The following is an 18559-nucleotide window of genomic DNA, read 5'->3' as shown; positions in this document are numbered from 1 at the left end:
TCAGCGCGTACGTCTGGGCAGGTCGACGTTTCAGAACTGAGACAAGGGCATTTGAGACATTTGGCCAGGCAATAATAGCATGAAGAGAGTGGGCAGTAAAGTCGTGAAACGTGCCATTTTAAAAACGCAAAGCTAGCGTTCCACTGTGCCTGACAGTTCCCGGACATTTCTCGGCACAAGTCTTCTGGTTATCTGGTTATGTTTTACCCAGGTTAGGATGCCCAATCATAGCTGTAGTCCCATCTAATTTGAGCAGCATGCTCCTGCAGCTAGTGAAAACTACTCGCTAGCAGAAGCACTCTCCTAAATGCACGCAGTGCTGCTTCCTGCCCCCTGTGCAGCTGAGCAGAGGCGGAAAGTCCAGCGGTCAGAAACTAAGAGTCCTGCCATGCGTTTCTTACACACACCAACTCAGCCGGCTGATTTCACTAATTGGTTAGTTTGCCCGGCTGAAGAATTGTGCTAATTATCAAAGCCAAGTGATTGGAACAAAATACTGGGGTGGACTTTTTAACTTCCTGAACCTGGATTTTCTACCTCTGGAGCAGAGAAACTGGAAAGTGCTGCTGCTCAGGCAGGGCAGGCTGCAGGTGTCTCACTGACCAGAGGAGGCGCTATTGCGCATCGCCCACCAATAGATCATAAGCTGCATCGCTATACTGAGCGCTAATGCTTTAGCTGGATACACCAGACAAGGAGCTCTAGCACAGTAAACACTACAGCAAAGAAACAGCTACTTTGAACACAAAAATAAATGTGGTACATTGATGGAAGTTGTAGCTGGTGTTCTTAGCAATGATGGATTGATTGAGTGATTGATTAACTGACTGAGAGTTTGTCTTGAAAGTGGTGGCTGAAAGTGGCACTGCTGGAAAAAACAGGGGGTGGGGTTAAAGAGTACCCCCCCCCCCCCAAGCTGACACCTCCCTCATGTACCCTACCCCCCGTACAACAACTGCTGCCCGGCTCGACCCAGTGTCCTAATTCAGGTCGACACGTTTAACTCCACAAACATGAGAGCAATCTGAAGAATGACCTATGGGGGGGGGTTACTCGAAATGGGAAAACCATAAAGGAAATATTTTTATGTGATTTATGTCCTAAAATATATGTAATAGTGTCAATAAATCTGCAGGGTTTGGCAGCAGACTGTACCAATTAGTTTAAGGAGGGAGATTGCCTACGCACTGGCACGGCTCTGCTGGGCTCAGTTTGGGGCCAGGAATGCAGGTGCACATTTTTGCATGAAACGCACCATGACGGGCCGTTCAAATTTGCGTTGGGAAATCAGACATTTTGTCGGAGACTCCAGCTTGTTTATTTTTCTCATTTTGCACGCATGTTTGTCCATGTGTTTCTCGGTTATGGCTTCCTTTCAGACATGATTATTATTTTCTGGCTGTTAGTGGAAAATAAACAGACTTTTTTGCCATTGCGGTCACATGGCCGCGTAAAGATAAAGGAATGTCACATGATCCGAGTCGCAATTGTGGTACCGAACTTGCGTAATCTGATACAGATACAGGGACCTTGTGAATGAATGTGGGTTTAACATTTTTGTACACTCACTCATTATCTCTCATAGTATTCCTGACAGTATTTTCCCATAGCAGCCAGATTTAGGTTTAGGGGAAAGTTGGATACAAGGTACTTATCATTGCTTTTCAAATATGCTTCACTTCACTACATTTCACTCTGAAATAGACCATTTTCAACACTGAAAAATATACGGTTTTATTTTCATTTTCATTTTAAGTGGAGTGGTTCAGTTTGATTTTGTTCCATTTGGTTTTCAACTGCCATAAGTGGCACTATGAACCTGGGTTGAGAAAGTATCCCGCGATTTCTTTACAAATGATCTCATTTAGGCCGACGGTCTCTGCTATAAGCTCAAACCGCAAGGCTGGATATATATATTTATACATATTTTACGCGTGCACATTTTTACTGGCCAGCTTTTCTCAAATATGGGGAGATGATGTGTTTACTTAGTGCTCTGACCTTTTCGACGTGACACTTTCACTGCAGATATAAATACCGCCAAGGCATTAAATCACGAGTGTTATTCAGGTAACCTGCCCCCACCTCGCTCGCCGTTGGCTGAATCGTGTCACATGGGTCAGCGTCTGGCCAATGGCAGGGGCCGTGGTGGCCCCAGAGATATTTTTAAGCCGGGCTTGTTTGCTGAAAAGCCATCTGCGGGAGTGTTGTGGGCGGGGCGGGGCGGTTCAGGTTCCATGTTGAAACCGGAGCGCGGGCTCTGTGCTAATATGTCTGAAAGAAGGGTAATTATGAGGCGATAACGTGCGGTGATTGGGTTCCCTGTTGCCAGCGGGAGGGAAACCCCTGCGCTATTCCCAGTGCTGCGGGGGGCAGGGCCGGGGGGGTGGGGGGTGATTTGGGTGGGACGGCGCTGGTGGTGTGATATTGTGTTCGTGGGGGACGTGCCAGGTCTGGATGATGCAACAGACATTTAGCGCAGTCACATGCTAAACGCCTTCCCTGACATACTGAACGCCTCTCTCTGCGCACGGTGTCTAATGACTGCACAAAACACCTTACATAGAATTTTAACCCTTCAAGGTAAGATCACAAATATGTCATTACAATGTCCTTAACTGAACATTCTAATGCTGATGTAACAATCACTACTGGTGATTGTTCAAAGGGTTAACAGTTCTGAAGGAACACATGAATAGTCCCTGTATGATTCCATCTGCCGAAATGATTTGTGTTGCCTCGTTATTGAGTGGATGAAGTAACAAGCATAAAAGCCAATCTTAGGCAAAGGAGAATGAGAGGGATGCTGACTTGCACTTCTCACCTGTGTTTATGTGACAGGGTCATATGATACCAGGCAGAATCAGGTATGGGGCCAGAGTGACCCAGGGGTGTGTTGGGGAGGGCTTTTTCTTAAGGGGTTTTTCACAACATGGTTTGTGGTTTGGTAGGGGGTGGGAGAGTAAAATAAAAAAAAAAGTGGACAAGATTAATTTCTTACCCATTCAAGCTGTAAAGCCCCTCCATCAGGCCCCCTCCGCCTCATCTCAGCGTGGTTTAGTCCAGCGCGGGGGGGCCAAATGTGTCACTGGTCCGAGGAAACCAGAGACGTCTGGCATCATACCAGCCACTGCAGGCTGCGCCCTGCGAATAAATGGAAATATAGAGACTTATTTTTTTAGGGTTTCATATTTACAGTCATTTCCTTTTCGTGTTTGCAGATTGCACTCAGAATTTCCAGCCTCGGAATTTCTTGACATGGCTTCTGCACAGAAAAGAAGAAGGAAAAAAAAAAAAACCAGGAAAAAGAAAAACAGAACTGGACATTTCTTCTCTCTGTAGAATAAACCTAACTTAGTCGTTCTCTCTCTCGCTCTCACACATTTCTCCTCTGACACTTTTCCTCTCAGCTACTTGGCGGTTATGAGCGCATGTCAAAGAATGAATCTTGTACATTTCCATTATGTGTGTAAACGCCTGCAGCACCTGCGGCTCGTTAATGTCACAGAACGAGTGTTGTTAGAAAACACCCTCTGTCTCCAGCGCTGAACAGGTGCCCTCTCAGCCCAAACACATTCTGAAACGTCCAAGCGTTGCCGCACAGCGACAGTGTTATTACTTTAAAAATACTGTAAGCGTTGTGTCAGCTGAAATATTACTGTGGGAAACCAGAGATGTACGCGTGTTGTAGAGCTCGGGAGAGAAAGAGCAGGAAGATCGCTCAGTAAATATCTGCCTTCTTTAACAGAACAACTGTACACCCAAAGGCACGATCTAGATTCTCTGTTCTGTCTGAATATTTGACCTTCATCTTTGTTCTTTTCCAGAGTTCAGCTGCTATGATGCTAAACGTTACACAGGGCATTTTCTCAGCTATTTCACAAAGTCATGTTATCATGAACATACTTTATGGTGTCTTGTAAAAAAAAACTAACAGATCCTCTGGGTCAGAATTTGACCCCCTCTGCACTTCGCAGCCCCCCCCCCCCTTCCTCCCCTCCCCCTCCGCAGTCTGTAACCCAACTCCACCTCACGTGGACACCCCACCCCTCTCCCCCCACCCCTCCCCAGGGACCGGGTCGGGTTTCACACCCACACAGTACTGTGGGCTGACTGGGCTAAGATCCAGGCCCAGTGGCAGATGCTGAGATGCCTACCGTCTCTGCCCCCATCCTGGGTGGGCACTGGTGGCCAGGGGAAGGTGGGGCAGGATGGCTGGAACAGCGCCCTCTGGCTGCTACGTTAGCATAGGACAGTCCGCTTCACAGAAACACACAGGAAAGAACACTGGTGCTCTGGGATGGAAATGATGGAAGTTAAAGTCACTGTGTTTTATCACAAGGTCTTTATTCTTATTCATATTCCAGAAGGCATCCACTAGCATGGATATCCTCAAAGGGCTGTGCAACCAGTTGCTGTTAATCTTTCCACTGCAAAGAGGTATCTCCTGAAAGCTTCTTACTAAAAAATAGAAACTGACAGTCACCCCAAATATAACCTGGCATTTTATTTCTGTTGTTTTAAATTGATAACTTTAGAATGCTAAATTAATGTTCTAAAATAGATTATTGAAAGACTCATGAGACTGCATTGGATTTGACATGGAATTTTGTCAAACCAGCACCCTGGTGATATCAGACAGCGAAAAAAGAAAAATTGAAAATTCTCCTCGTACAGTGAAAGGAAGAAAGAGATTTCGGAGCAGATTTTGTCAGTTCAATCTTCCAGACGCCCCCTGTTCCTCTGGTACCAAAACCACGAACAAGCTTTCAATTGGACCCGAGCAAATTGTACACCTCACTCCTACGCACGTGGGCCCCGCTCCCTGCCTGTCACAGGCTGGGGGGTGTGGGGGTGGGGGTGTGTGGTGGCGGACGGAGGTTCCAGCCCGGTGCTGGGGTACTGAGTGCTTTCACAGCTGGGTCGGCTCTGACTGCAGCCAGGCTACGGTACCAGAATCCAGGGGATTGTGGGTATTGAAATGCCTGGCCCCAATGCATTCTGTCCTGAAATGCCTCCAACCAGGAGAATTCAATCACACTTCATGAACAACAATTGAACTATCACATTCAATGACGTCTAACACTTCACTGCTTTGGGCAAAATATTTACTTATAATAGTTACATATAAGGAGCCATGGAAAGCAAATAAAATCATATTAGTGCATTACAATGGTAATAATAACATCCAGAGAAAGAACTTTGTTGTTTGCTGAAAAGGTAGCGAATATGCTAATATAAATTACGCAACTTGTTCAGATATGATTACTGGAGTGATTACAAAAACACATAAAAAATACTAGAGCATATTTGGCAGGTCTGTGTGTATTCTGTCTGAGTGCTGAAACTGTGCCCCGACTGGCATTCTTGGCTCAGATTTTTTAAAACTTTAGCCAAAGGGTGATTTTCTAAGTAAGATATCATAAAGATATTTTTTGATTTACATTGTCAAACGTCTGGAGAGAAATTGCCCTCACGCTTGCCAGGTGTTACTGGAATGCATTTTTGGGGCTGGGAAAGGAAAAGGGGTCCTTGCGTGCTCGGTCTGTACTGTGTCCAAAACAGTTTCCCTGAGCTGAGCCTTATCACACAGAGGCAAGAAGCACATAACATACATAACATGACAAATGAAAAATCAGATTAACGTACACGCCAATAATACATAGAATAATTTAATTGTCAATAATATCATCCATGGAATTCTAAACAGATGCTGTTGGAAAAGAGGGAAAGAGCACTTTGCTAGCCAGCTTACACCACACTCTCGGCTCTGAGAAAGCTGGCAGGTAAATATGTTCATGCCTGTCACTCACTAGAATGTTTCTGGGACACACTGAGGCAATGAAAAAGGGAAATTCATTCAGGCCAGAAAAGTCTTAACGTCTCACAGACGAGAGATTTCTCTCAGAATTCAGGTAAATTTTACACAAATATATATATTTTTTAATTTTTAATTTTTTAAAACTGGCGAACCTGCAAGAGCGTGATCGCTGTCTTGGCGGTCTGCATGGGGATCAACCTTCTGGAATGATCCTCCGGAAGAAGGAGCCGTATTATCTTACCTTTCCAGGAAGAAAGTAAGAGTAAAAACACGCAGCCTAACGCTGTCTGGAAGTTTCTTTGGACAGGGGAAATGGTCACGTAGGAGACAGCAGCCGTGTTGTGCTGGAAAAGTAATGGACAGAGAGAAAGTAGGGTTAGGGCTAGGGTTGGGGAAAGTATCTATTAATATATGTCTGACTATCAGGGTGGGCTGGAGCTTAACAGTACAGGACAGGGCTCAGGAATGGAGCTTTCATAGTGGTGGGGCTCAGATGTACAATTTTGCCACACAACAAATTTTTCAAAGGAGATTTCAAAATACCAAAATATGAATTTCGGAAACAAGAATCAAATCTGCAGCCCTATCTGTCCAACTGGTTCTGTGTCTGAGGATAATATAGTTATCCAGCTCCACATGATCTATGGATGTAAGCCATGCATGGGTGATATAGAGGTGAGAAGGGGCATCTAGGTGAGTCTAATCTGAATTATGTGAATGTTCACCGAACAAAGCTATGAAAGGAAGAATAGTTCACTGTGAAAAGATCCTTTGGTCATTCAAATTGTATTTCCTTATATATCAACGCATTTCTGCAGTTTCACTAACGGTGATGCTGAATTCAATATCCGCCCCAAAGGCACTGCAGAAAATTAAATAAACGCAGCAGGAGATTACAGACGCTTGAGACTCAGAAACAACCTGGAGGGCTAGCGAGAAATCACCAGCCCTGCCCCCCGTCAGAGCAGACAGACCCTGTCAGTACAGACAGACACACTGACACGCATAGTCAGGCCTGATACCTACAGGGCTGAAGGGGGGGAAAGCTGCTTCAGGCTCAGTAGTCCACAGACTGAGGTGAGTGGCAGGAAAAGACAGCGGCCCCCTGGCCTGAGAGTAGCCGTGGCTCAGACTGCACCGGGACGATTCGCTGTTATTAAGAGGGGCACGGCACAGTCACAGAACACCCGCCAAACATTTTGACGTCGGTTAGACGTCTAATCAGCGTCAGTCATGGAGGTTGAAATAAATGTTTTTTTTTTTTTTGACATCTGTAATTTGATGAGAACAAAACACTGATCTATTACAGGAAGAAAAGGTGTTGCATCATGACTTGACGTTGATCGTCCTTGTAGCCGCGACGCAGGTCGACAAACTGTTGGGGGCCAGACACACTCCTATACACCCCCCCAAATTTATTCTGTTTCTACGCAACACTGGCCAATGCCCCGGTCCAGACAAAGCGCTCTCCAAACGGCTGACCTGCTCCTCACTTAAAGTGGCCCAATCGCTCCAGAGAGCCCCATCCTCTCCCACCTACAGGCTCTCATCACGCGGGGCACGTGGATTTGCATTAGCTGCTGCTCATAATGTTCACTTTCGCAATGATCCTGGCAGCTCCCCCCCTCCGCGCTCGCTCTAACCCGGAGCGGCAGGGCTCCAGCGGTGACTGTTTCCTCTGGGGGATTTTTTCGGTAAGCTGAGCCCTCTCGCGCACAAACAGGCCCTTATCAGGCTGATCAGGTATGTATGGGAAAGAGATACACAGAGACTCAATTGCCCTGAGATAAGGAGGTACACGTTTGCAGTTTGTGCTGTGGGCGGATCCTGTTACTAATACTGCGCTGCTTTTGTTCCTCTGCTGGGATGTCATATGCCCCCAGAGGCAGGAACAGCAACTTCCACCACTCACCCCCCCACCTCCACTCTCACTACACACACACACACAGGCATGAGAGCACACACACGCACATAAGCCCATACGCCCATATATACATACACACACACATGCTTGTACACAGACTCAGAAAGTTTTACAACCATGATTAATAATTCCAAATAATGCTTTAAAATACCTGATCCACCAGCTAACCAGGCTAGCTCAGCTAAAATCATTCTTTAGCTGTACTGTAACAAAGTGCTTTCAAATATTTTTCTACAGTATAAATAAAAATTTAACAAGAGCGTCATAGAACACAGAATGGTCTCTTAAATCGTAAGAGAGAGAGAGAGCGCTGTCAACACGCCAGTGAAACCTGCCTGATAAACAGGCCTCAAAACTGCCACAGCTGACCCCTGTTAACCCCAACCATGTCCTGTCGGGGTTAAAGGTCACAGGGCACGAAGAGGGGTCATGTGATCTCACAGGGCTTGCAGTTCCCATTGAGGCCTTCCTCCACCTGCACCCACCTGTCCAGCGGGGAAGCCTCCCACCTCCTCCACATCGCTCACCTCAGCCAGGCGAGCTGCGGGACCACACAAGCACACGGCAAGGCCACGCCCCTCTTTACCTGAGCAGGTGCCTCCAGGCGCTATCACTGAGATCAGGAGGCTACCATTAATAATCTTAAGGACAGGTAGGCTTCACAATCTGCTCCTACACATGATGAAAATGGGTCACCATTTAACAGCTTCATCAAGCCAGGGCTCCTATGCTACTTATCCAAATAGTACATTAGCAAAAGCAAAACAACCATGCGATATTATGACCCTGCTGCAACGATAAGAGACTTTTACCAGGTATTACATATTATCATGCTCTATGTGCAGCAGTAGATAGCGATCAGCTACTATCACATTACTTGGACATATGGATGGAGGAATCTTCTAGACCTACCAAGTATTAATGTTGTCTAATGTTCTGATCTCAGTAACCGATAATTCTGGGATTTATTCGTTAGTTTACATGGCCAATCTACACACAAGGGATCGAGATGATATGATTAGATCACGGTGGTTGTGAGTCCCAACGGTGAATGTTTTCTTCTCAAAATACACTTATCTATGCTATACATTTAATTATTTATATTTTATTAGTGACTTTAAAATACCTTTATTTCTTTATTTGTGTAAAGAATTTTGTCCAGGAAATCATGTGCAGTCTTTCATTCCTGTCATAGATTGCAAACTGGAGCGCTCAGTTCTTTTTACTGCACTATACAAAATAAAACTGTACTAACTGATTGATTGACAAGTGCCAGACTGCATAACCCACCTCCTGCATGTAGAAATAAGGACGTGTGGCTGAGGCTGGTGGAGTTGAGGTGGTGGGGGTCGTTTGTAGAATAGGGCGGTGGGGGGGGAGAGGGGGCGCCTGTCCAAAATGTGGGTGAAAAAGAACACCACAGCAGTCAAGAAACAAGCAGCAGCTGTCAGAGTTACAGCAGAGTTAGTTATGAGTGCAGAGCGCAGACAGCCGGACACAAGTGTGGCACACTGGCGGGCAGCGGGAGAAGGAGCAGGCCGTGACGCTCAGCCATTAGCCAACTGTCACTGCTCGCTCGCGCTCACCCGCGCACAAACACACTCGCTCACGCTTGCTAATGCTCACTCGCGCACGTTCATGCTCACTCACGTTCACGCTAGCTCATGCTAACTCACGCTCACTCAAGCTAGCTCATGCTAGCTCACGCTAACTCGCGCTCACTTACGCTCACCCGTGCTCACGCAGCAGCACGCCCACAAATTAATTTCATTTGACGGTTGAAAGCCCATGACCTCCAGGCCAGGATCCCTGCCATGGATCCAACGCAGGCCAGGACTAGCTGCTCCCCAAGAGTGCTACTGAAACCTCCCCTGACTCGCCCCTCTCTCTCTCCCGTGGCCCCGTGCTCCCTGTCTACGGCCCGCAGCTGTCAGCACGCCCAGACACCCGTCCACCCCGGCCGGAGAGTGACATCCCAAACCTGCTCTGGGCCGGGCCGCCTGAGAGAGGGCTACACGCCCCCATGCTCTGTGTAGGGCTGCATTTCAACTTCATGCTCATATAATAAAAGTCATAATAAAATGAAACTATATATAATATTACAATAAACAATATAAAACTAAAATGAAATAATCTGAGGCATGCTCGGTAGGTAGCAAATATTTGTTGCATATGTCCAATGTAATTTGTTGCATATGTCCAATGTAATCAGCATGTATCTCTGGCAGGTTTTTAGAAATATTTTCAAAACTATATACATGAATGTTTAATATTCAATACAGTAACTGATGCATTTATCACATGCCATACATTTTTCAAATGTGAATATATGTTATTTGTCATCTGATTGACAGGGGAGAGAGTGAGTGCAAGGGAGAGAGAGAATCGATTGGTCACAGTACGATCACTCAGAATACAGAACTTGGAACTTGTGTGTGAGTGTGCGTGAGTGTGAGCGTGTGTACGTTTATGGCAGGGGGAAAGGAAGCAGGAGGCGGAGTCATTATGCACCGCAGAGCTCTGCTGCAGCCATCACACACCCAGCTCTACTGGGCCTGTTACACACACAGCGCGTCTCCATCTAATAACCTCCCTGCCGCTTCCATCCCCATGACCTCTTTCACCAGCCCCCAAACGCCCCCAAACTTTCCACACTGAATCTCCAGGCCTCATTCAGACCGGATCAGTGCCCACTTGCCAAATTGCCTTTGTCTCTCATCTGGGCTCGTTCAGTGTACAGGTGTGACACTTAGTTGGTCCCGGCCCAAAAGCACTCACCCCCCCCCCCCCCCCCTCCCCACCCCCGCCTCCCGCCCCTGCGCTCTCAGATTCGGCCAGGACTTGCCACCGCCGTAATCTCCGCCCCCAGTGACCTGCCCCGCGGAAAACGTCCGTATTATTAGAGAGCATTTTCGGCATTCCTGCCCTGACACTCTAAACCTCTTGTTTACGTTTTTTGGTGTGAGCTGTCAGCCCCAGTCGAGGCGCCCCTGCAGTCCTGCAGGCTGACTCAAACAGTCACGGACGAGGCTTGGGCTGGGCTCCAACCCAGGGCTGTGCGCTCTAGCACAGGTAGTCATTACCTCCCCCCCCCCCACCATCCCCCCAGCACACACCCGCCTGCCCCCTGCCCACCCCCCACCCCCTCACTCACACATCTCTCTGTCCTACCGCGTCAACACGTTTAATCCGACGTCCTAAAAGCACTTTAAAACACTAAGCCCCTGCGTTTCTGAACCTCAAGCGCCTTTAATGCCAAGCGAAAGTTTTAAAGGCAGATGCTGAGGTAATTCGATAATCTGCTTGTTTGTCTCGTTCGGTTTTTTTTCTCTCTCAGTTTTTGTTCATGAAAAGGCGAAGGTGCCAGCCTACCTGGACCAGAACAGTGTGTACAATCCAGTCAGGGGCCGGAGGAGGATTAAAAACTCAGCAGTTTGCCCCGAGGCGGGCGCAGCACTCATACAGCAGAGTCAAGCAGTCTGCACCTCCTAAAACAAATGAGCGGCTTCCATCCATCACAGGGCTGGCACAGGGATGTGAGCGCTCGCAGTGGGAGGACCTGTAACACGAGAAGGGCGCACCTTGGCTCCGTTCAGCCTGTGTGCCCAGACGCTGAGAAACTGCAATGTTTGTTCTTGATTTTACACACACACACACACACACACACACTCACCTACACACGCACGCACATGTACACACACACGCACACTACACACAGCACATCACGCACACGAATGCACACACTCACCTACACACGCACGCACATGTACACACACACAACACAAGCACACACACAGCAACATGTACAACACACACACTACACAACACACCTACACAGACCACTACACACACACACCACACCACACACACACACACACTCACACACAAACACCACCACACACACATGCCACCACACACACCACAGACACACACACACAAAACACACATAACACACACACACACACACACACTCACACATACACACACACACACATACACACGCACACACACACACACACACACACACTCACACACACACACACACACACACACACACACAGGCGGCTTATGGCTCCTGGGCCCACGCTGCAGTGGCCCCGCCGCCTGTGACGCCTCTTACTCCGGCGCTTCCTGTGTCTGAACCCGGGCCCGGGCGGGGCCCGCTCCCCGGCGCGTTCCCGGCAGGTCTGGCCCCCAGGTGCGCGGGGAGAGGCTCAGGTGTGAAGCGCCGGAGCAAACGCAGAGCACGGTGTCACCCAGAGTTCACACCAAACCGAACGGGCTGAGTCATGCCACAGCACAGCGCCTGGAGAGGAGAGGGAGGGAGAGAGAGAGGGAGAGAGAGAGAGAGAAACGTAAGGACAGGCAGACAGAGAGATCTCTGTGTGTTTGCCTTGTGCCTTGTTCCATTCTTAATTGGTCTGATAATAGTCTAATATGTTGTAATGACAATAAACCATTATTAAGGGCAACAAAGCAATATTGAATGAACTGAGTTGACAGCCAGAATGATTGAAAGGCATGACTGACAGCGACAGAGACAGAGAACTGAGGTCTAACCAGTATTACTCCGATCGGGCAATCAAAATAATTACCCAGATTAGCAAACACACCCAAACAGATACTGTGATTATGCTTCTTGTGACATACTTCACAATATTAGGAGTTTGCCGTTTCACACACATTTACGACGATGACCATCCCCCTATTTATACTACGGCCGGCGCTAACAAGTATAGCAGGAAGTGCGCCGCGCTTCGAGGGGAATTTTCACAGCCCGTGAATTAGACGGGCTGTCAGCGCGTGTTTACGCGCGAACACGGCCCCGGGGCTCAGCACGCCGTTCCGTTTCGCGTGATAGGTGGTGCTGCTGGGAATCCGTCCAGGACGCCATAGCCGCTCGGCTGAAAGGCGACACCGCGTTGGGTACGACTGAGAGTCAACACACCGTTTCCAGACCAGGAAGGAACACGGTGTGCGGAGGCAAAGCATCCCCTGTATCTGTGGTATGGTGCGAACGGGATACTCGTTTGGGAATCAATCTATAGCCCCCCCCCCATCATAAGTGTACAGTCGTACAGTCGCTAGCCCTGGACCCCACTGTCCGGGCTCCCTAGCCAATAGCCCTGCCATCCCTACCATCGGGAGAGAAGCCTGCCCATTGGCCCCCGTCTTAATAAGCAGGGAATCTCAGAGCCCTGTCCCCACCCCATAACCGAACTGATATTTATGTATATTTCTGCATCCATAGCCCAATCCCACCCTGTATCCTTACCCATCCCACCTCCTCCATCAGGGCATCTGAGAAATGATTGATCGAACACTTTAATTGGTAACATACCGCATTGCCAGAGATAACGTTAACACCACTGACTCCTGCTTCACGTATTTTAACAAATATTCTTAAACTATTTATTTGGCATCCTCCTGCAACCAATGAGAACTCTGAATTCATCAGAGAGAAAAGACCTGGCGCTCCGTACTGTCCGCACACGTACCAACATTTTCACCGAAAACAGAAGCCAGGCCGCCTGCCTGGAAGCACTGGAGGGTTCTGAAGCCCCGCCCCCTCCTGCCAGCGCGGTGCTGCTCGGGGTCTCCGGGGGACCTGTGCAGGGTCTGTCTGAGAGCTTAATCCTGAAAGATTACCCTGATTGAGATTGCGTGACTGGACGGGGCGCGCGGCCGCCGGGCCGGGTCTCCTCAAAGCCCCCGCTTGTTTGGCGAGTCCCTGAGGTGCTGGCGGGACCGGGGCCCAAAGCGGGGACGTGTTGAGTGAGCGGGGCCTGTTGCGTTTCGGGGGACGCGGCGCGGGGGGGGGGCCTGGGGAACCGGCGGCGGAGAAGGGCCCGCTAACGCCCCTCTCCGGAGGAGAAGAGGAATGCCACTGCACAGGAGAGACGCAGCGAGGCATGCTGGGATTGCGCCGGGGACGCCCCCTCACGTCTGGCCGTGGCCGTCCACACGGGACCCCTTTTTTAAAAGAAGCTCAGATTTAAGCCTGAAATCGGGAGCTATCCCCACACAGCCGCCCAGAGGAGCAGGGGCTGCACCTGATCTATTAAACACGGGAGCCACGCTGGGCGGCGTCCGCAGGCCCTCCCCGCGCGGGACGGGCGGCGCGACAGCGCTGATTGTTTTTCGGCATCCGGACACGCGGGCGGGACAGCTGGGCCCGGACAATGAGCGCGGAGTCACGCTGATTTACACTCCCTTTCAGACCCAAATCTACGGCCCGCCTCCCATCGTAACTCTCGGGATCTTCAAATGGGACGGAGGCACGGGGGCAGGCCGCAGAGACGCTCCACGCTCCTGACGTTCCGGAGAGAAAAGCAGCTGGTGCTCCTCACTCACTAAACATGCCCAGGTCCGGGACTGGGATAGGGAACGTAAATCAGCGCAGGGTCTGCGGGAATGATAACCCAGTTACCGGCCAGATCAGACTTCCTTCCGTCCAGTCTAACGACACAAGATCTTCCTCTCATTCTTCTCTCAAAATGACAGTGTGCAGAATGAAGCGGAAAGGAATTCAACTGAGAAACTCAAATGAAAAGATTATATATAATATTTTATATATTTAATATATATATATTAAATAATACTTGCTTTTTGAATTCCTATACCATAACCATTGAGCGCATTTTCTAGGAAAAGAACCACTGGTGGTTAAGATGGAACAGAACAGGAATATTGCCAGTGAAATCATGCCTGCAGTATACATTTGCAGCATATGGTATCTACAAAAATAAAGTACGCTGAATAGCATAAGCCTAAAATATATATGAGCCTAAATGCATTAGGGGTGCGTTTTGCTGAGTAAGATTCCAGCCAATCGGACGTCAGATACAGGGGAGATTTGGAGGTCGTGGGGGGGCTAGGGGCGGTTGTGGGAGTGAACCCGTGTCAAATATTGCCCGATCTGCTGGAATACATATCATATTGTGGTCCTCCTGGTATGTTCATATATACTGTATGTTTTTTCTACTCGTTTTTTAGAAAATAATGGTAAGCGATCCCAGTCCCTCCCACACACTCCAGGGGGTGGGGGGTACTACAGACAGCGCTTGGCTCCAGCTGCATGTACCCGTGGGAGGGGGGGAATGGACGAAAAACTTTCAACACTTACAGAAAAGAGTAGGCTCTGACCCTCCCTCATGCGCTCCATCCCAACAAAGGCTAGATACATTTCAGAGACTGAAAAAGTATATTTATTCAATTTCTGAAAACACCACATCCACATTCCTCCCTCTCTCTCTCTTTCTCTCTCTCCATCTCTCTCTCTCGACACAGCCCTGAAAAACTGCCACCAAAAAATCTGGAGAGCGTTTCCCCTTGGTGTTGAAAGCTTTGAAAATAATCCTGCGTATGTTGTAAACGTAATACTTTAAGGTTCTTTGCACTCTATTTGCCCTCTCAGTAATACCCCTCCACCAGCCCCGGTGCTCCCTCACCTGCCCTTCTTCCCACCACCGTTACCCATGATGCTCTGGGAGAGCAGCCTATGCCCTGACCTTTAGTTTGACTCAGTGAGCAGTGATATGCCCAGTGTTATCTGTGATTATGTGGGAGGGACTGAGAGATGAAGGAAGAACAGCGTGCCTGCTTGTGAGGGGAAGATGCTTCTGCAGTGTCAGCACACCTGCAGATGTCTGCTTAAAAAAAAAAAAAAACACACACACCTCCGTGAGGAGCACTCCTCCCCCCCCCCCCAGGTGAGATCCAGGGGCAATCGTGTCGGGTTTCCTCCGCGCTGCAGCCTCATCCACCTGCTCCCCCGCTGCGTGCTCACCTCCAGAGGAACAATGGCGAGCGGGGAGGCCCCGGGGCGAAGAGATGCACACCCCTGTCTCCCCACGCCTGGGAAAGGAAGCGGGCCTGTAACCCTAACCCCTCCCCTGAGGGGACGAGTGTCACCCAGCGCGCCGTTCGGAGTTCCCCTGCCGGGACGGCCACGGTGCCAAAAACCCCACCGGCCCCCTGCAAAAAAAATAAAATAAAAAAAGATTCTGGTCATCCAACCACCCACCCCCCCCCCCGTTTCAGTTTCATCAGGTGGGACCTGTACACCCCCTGAGAGAAATCAGAGGCTTAACCCCCCCCACCCTCCATTTAAAAAAAAAAAAACACAAAAGAGAGTAAGACGACACCGTCATTTCGTGAGCCATTCATTTCCTGTAGCATTTAGGTAAATATTATGAGTAGATTATTATTCACGAGGTGTACAGTTCATCAGGACTTCCCAGGTCTAAATTCCACCTCCCTTTAACTGCACTCTCATGATTAGGCGATTTCTTCTCGTTACCTATGCAGTGAAGCTTTAGTGACGGTTTCTGTTCATGCCAACTGTGTCCTACTGCTTTATCCTGTACCAGAGAGGGGCTCTGAACTCTTCCCTTCACCAGGAGACCTGAAATGATGGACAGACGGATGGACATGCTGTCAGAAAAATTGCTGGAATAGATAGAGTTATAGTGGGATCTCACATTACTGGTGTGTGCGCGTCTGCGTGAGTGTGAGTGTCTGTGTGTGTGAGTGCGTGTGCGTATGCGTATGCGTGTGTGTGCGTGTGCATGCCCGCACGTGCACACACTGTTCTACAGTCTCTGAACTCCGCTGTCCTTTGCTGTGTAGGTCAGAGCTTGTAGGTCATGACATCCTGCATTCCTCCATCTCTCTGCCCGTCTTCCGGCCCGACGGGGCGGGCGGGCGGGCGATGCCAGGGCTTTTAAGCGCCTCTTTCCTGCCCGGGGATTATGTTCTGCCACTCGGGATCTGGGTAAGAGCGAGCGGGAAAACCCGATCCCCGAAATCTGATGACTCTGTCACATGAACAAGAGCAGCAGGAATAAAACAGGAAGGCGGCGACGGGCCCCGGGGCCCCCCAGAGCAGGCGGCCCGCCTCTCACCCACGGGCACTTATCACTCTGAATTACAATTATCAGCTATTAAAGTATCACTGGCCTTAATCACTCTCCTACTCCCTCCCCACGGCTTAACCCCAGCCCTGCCAGTGTGTGAGTGTCTGTGTGTGTGTGTGTGTGTGTGTGTGTGTGTGTGTGTGTGTGTGTGTGTGTGTGTGTGTGTGTGTGTGTGTGTGTGTGTGTGTTGTGGTGTGGTGTGTGTTGTGTGTGTGTGTGTCGGCCTTTGTGTGTGTGTGTGTGTGTGTGTGTGTGTGTCTGTGCGTTGTGTGTGTTGTGTGTGTGTTGGGTGGTGCGTGCTGTCGTGTGTGGTGTGTGTGTGTGTGTGTGTGGTGTGTGTGGTGTCGTGTGCATGTGTGTGTGTGATGGGTAACTCAGTGCAGCACTACGATCACAGGGAAACTCATCAAGCTATGAATCAAGTTCCTCGCCTTTTTCTGGAATCAGTCATACTTACACTGAGTCTCACACATTCACCCTACAAACGCACTTCAAAGACAGCAAAATGTAAAAAAAAAAAAAAAAAAAGCCATGATAAAACCATTATGCACATAAAATAAATACACTGGATTTCAGTTTTTAAAAGAAAAAAAGATGAATAAAGTGCAATTACTTCCAGTTCAGCTGTGGCATGTTATTTAATATTTTAATGATCCTGGGCAGAAGGGAACCGAGCGTTTGGTTTGTTTTTGTACAACCAGCGGAACCCTCAGCACACGTCACCGCTGAGGAGCGCTATCACCTCGTTTGTTTTTATGGTACAGTGGGGTACAGTAGCGCAAGTGCGATTTGGCTTGAGCTGGTATTTTACAAAATGGATGGTACGACCAAAGGCTGGGTGGGTGCGCTGCTGGAAAGGGTAACAAAATGGAAATAAAATAAAATCAGCTGGAGTTTCTGAACCGCGCAGCACTGTGCACGTTTTGGGGGGCGATGGCTGACGTTGCATACGCCAAAAGGCCGTGTCGCACAAAAACCATACAGGTGGAGGATTCAATTTAAAAAAGCCGCTCTAACTGTTAAATATTAGTCAGACGGAGACGTGATATAACGGTCTCTTTCATCCTGGAGGCCCTCCCCTCCCCTCCACATCGCAAGCCATGTTTTATTGAGCTCAAAGCTCCAGCCGGGCGAGCGAGATAATTGGCCGATGGATATTTCAGACGCTGTGCTCCCGCCATTCCCAGCGTTCGGGCGCTGGGCCGAGCGGAAACAGGGGGTTCTGGGATTGATTTACACCGGTTCTGCCCTAAATTGCACATGTCAGTGTGGACTCTTTCTAATATTAATATTAATTCCTTTTGGACCCGGTACAGATCCTGGCGAACATTTCACGTCGGCAGTTATAAGTGGTTTTCCATGAGCCCACCACAGGGCTTTGGAGATATGATTACTTCAGCGGGTCCCCCACCACTGCCCCCCCCTCTTCCCCCCTCTCTCCTGCACTATTTTCACCTTGTATTTGTTTTATGGACAACACCGCCTCACGATCTGTTTGCACTGTAACTCTGCATAATTATGCCATAATGTAAACATTTAATGATGGGTTTGGGCATCTTCAAGTCAGCAGCACAGTCCAGGAAGTTCAGCAGTTTTTTTATAAGAACAGAATAGACTTTTCTTTCCAAATCGTCTCTTATTTTTAATGATATTCCTGAACTACATGTCTGCACATACTGAATAGCTCACAAAAGAACCTGGAACCTATGAAAACCCCAAATCCCTCCACAGAAGCCAGTGGGTTTATGTGGTTTTGGAGTGAATAGATTCAACAACTCCAAATGTCTGTGGCATTCTTGGGGACAATGGAAAGGAGAAAGTAAGGCATAAGCATTAAGCCACTCAGATAAATTCTGAACATGCAACACCAATCAAAATTGAAAAAAAACTCACTCA

The 18559-nt window shown here is 48.7% G+C and overlaps 1 long non-coding RNA gene across 1 annotated transcript in view; it reads right to left on the bottom strand.

The window, feature by feature from the left end:
• Nucleotides 1-11370, bottom strand: part of LOC135244989 (uncharacterized) — a 60091-nt gene extending 48721 nt beyond the window's left edge. The window contains exons 1-2 of the long non-coding RNA XR_010327115.1: nucleotides 11118-11370; nucleotides 3002-3144 (exon numbers count right to left, since the gene is read on the bottom strand). This is a non-coding gene — a long non-coding RNA (uncharacterized LOC135244989). The remainder of the gene's footprint in view (nucleotides 1-3001; nucleotides 3145-11117) is intronic.
• Nucleotides 11371-18559: the final 7189 nt, after the last annotated feature.

The sequence above is a fragment of the Anguilla rostrata genome, chromosome 18 (assembly GCF_018555375.3).
Source record: "Anguilla rostrata isolate EN2019 chromosome 18, ASM1855537v3, whole genome shotgun sequence".
Lineage (NCBI taxonomy): Eukaryota > Metazoa > Chordata > Actinopteri > Anguilliformes > Anguillidae > Anguilla > Anguilla rostrata.
Note: the sequence above shows the minus strand (reverse complement) of the source record. Positions and strands in the feature narration are given on the sequence as shown.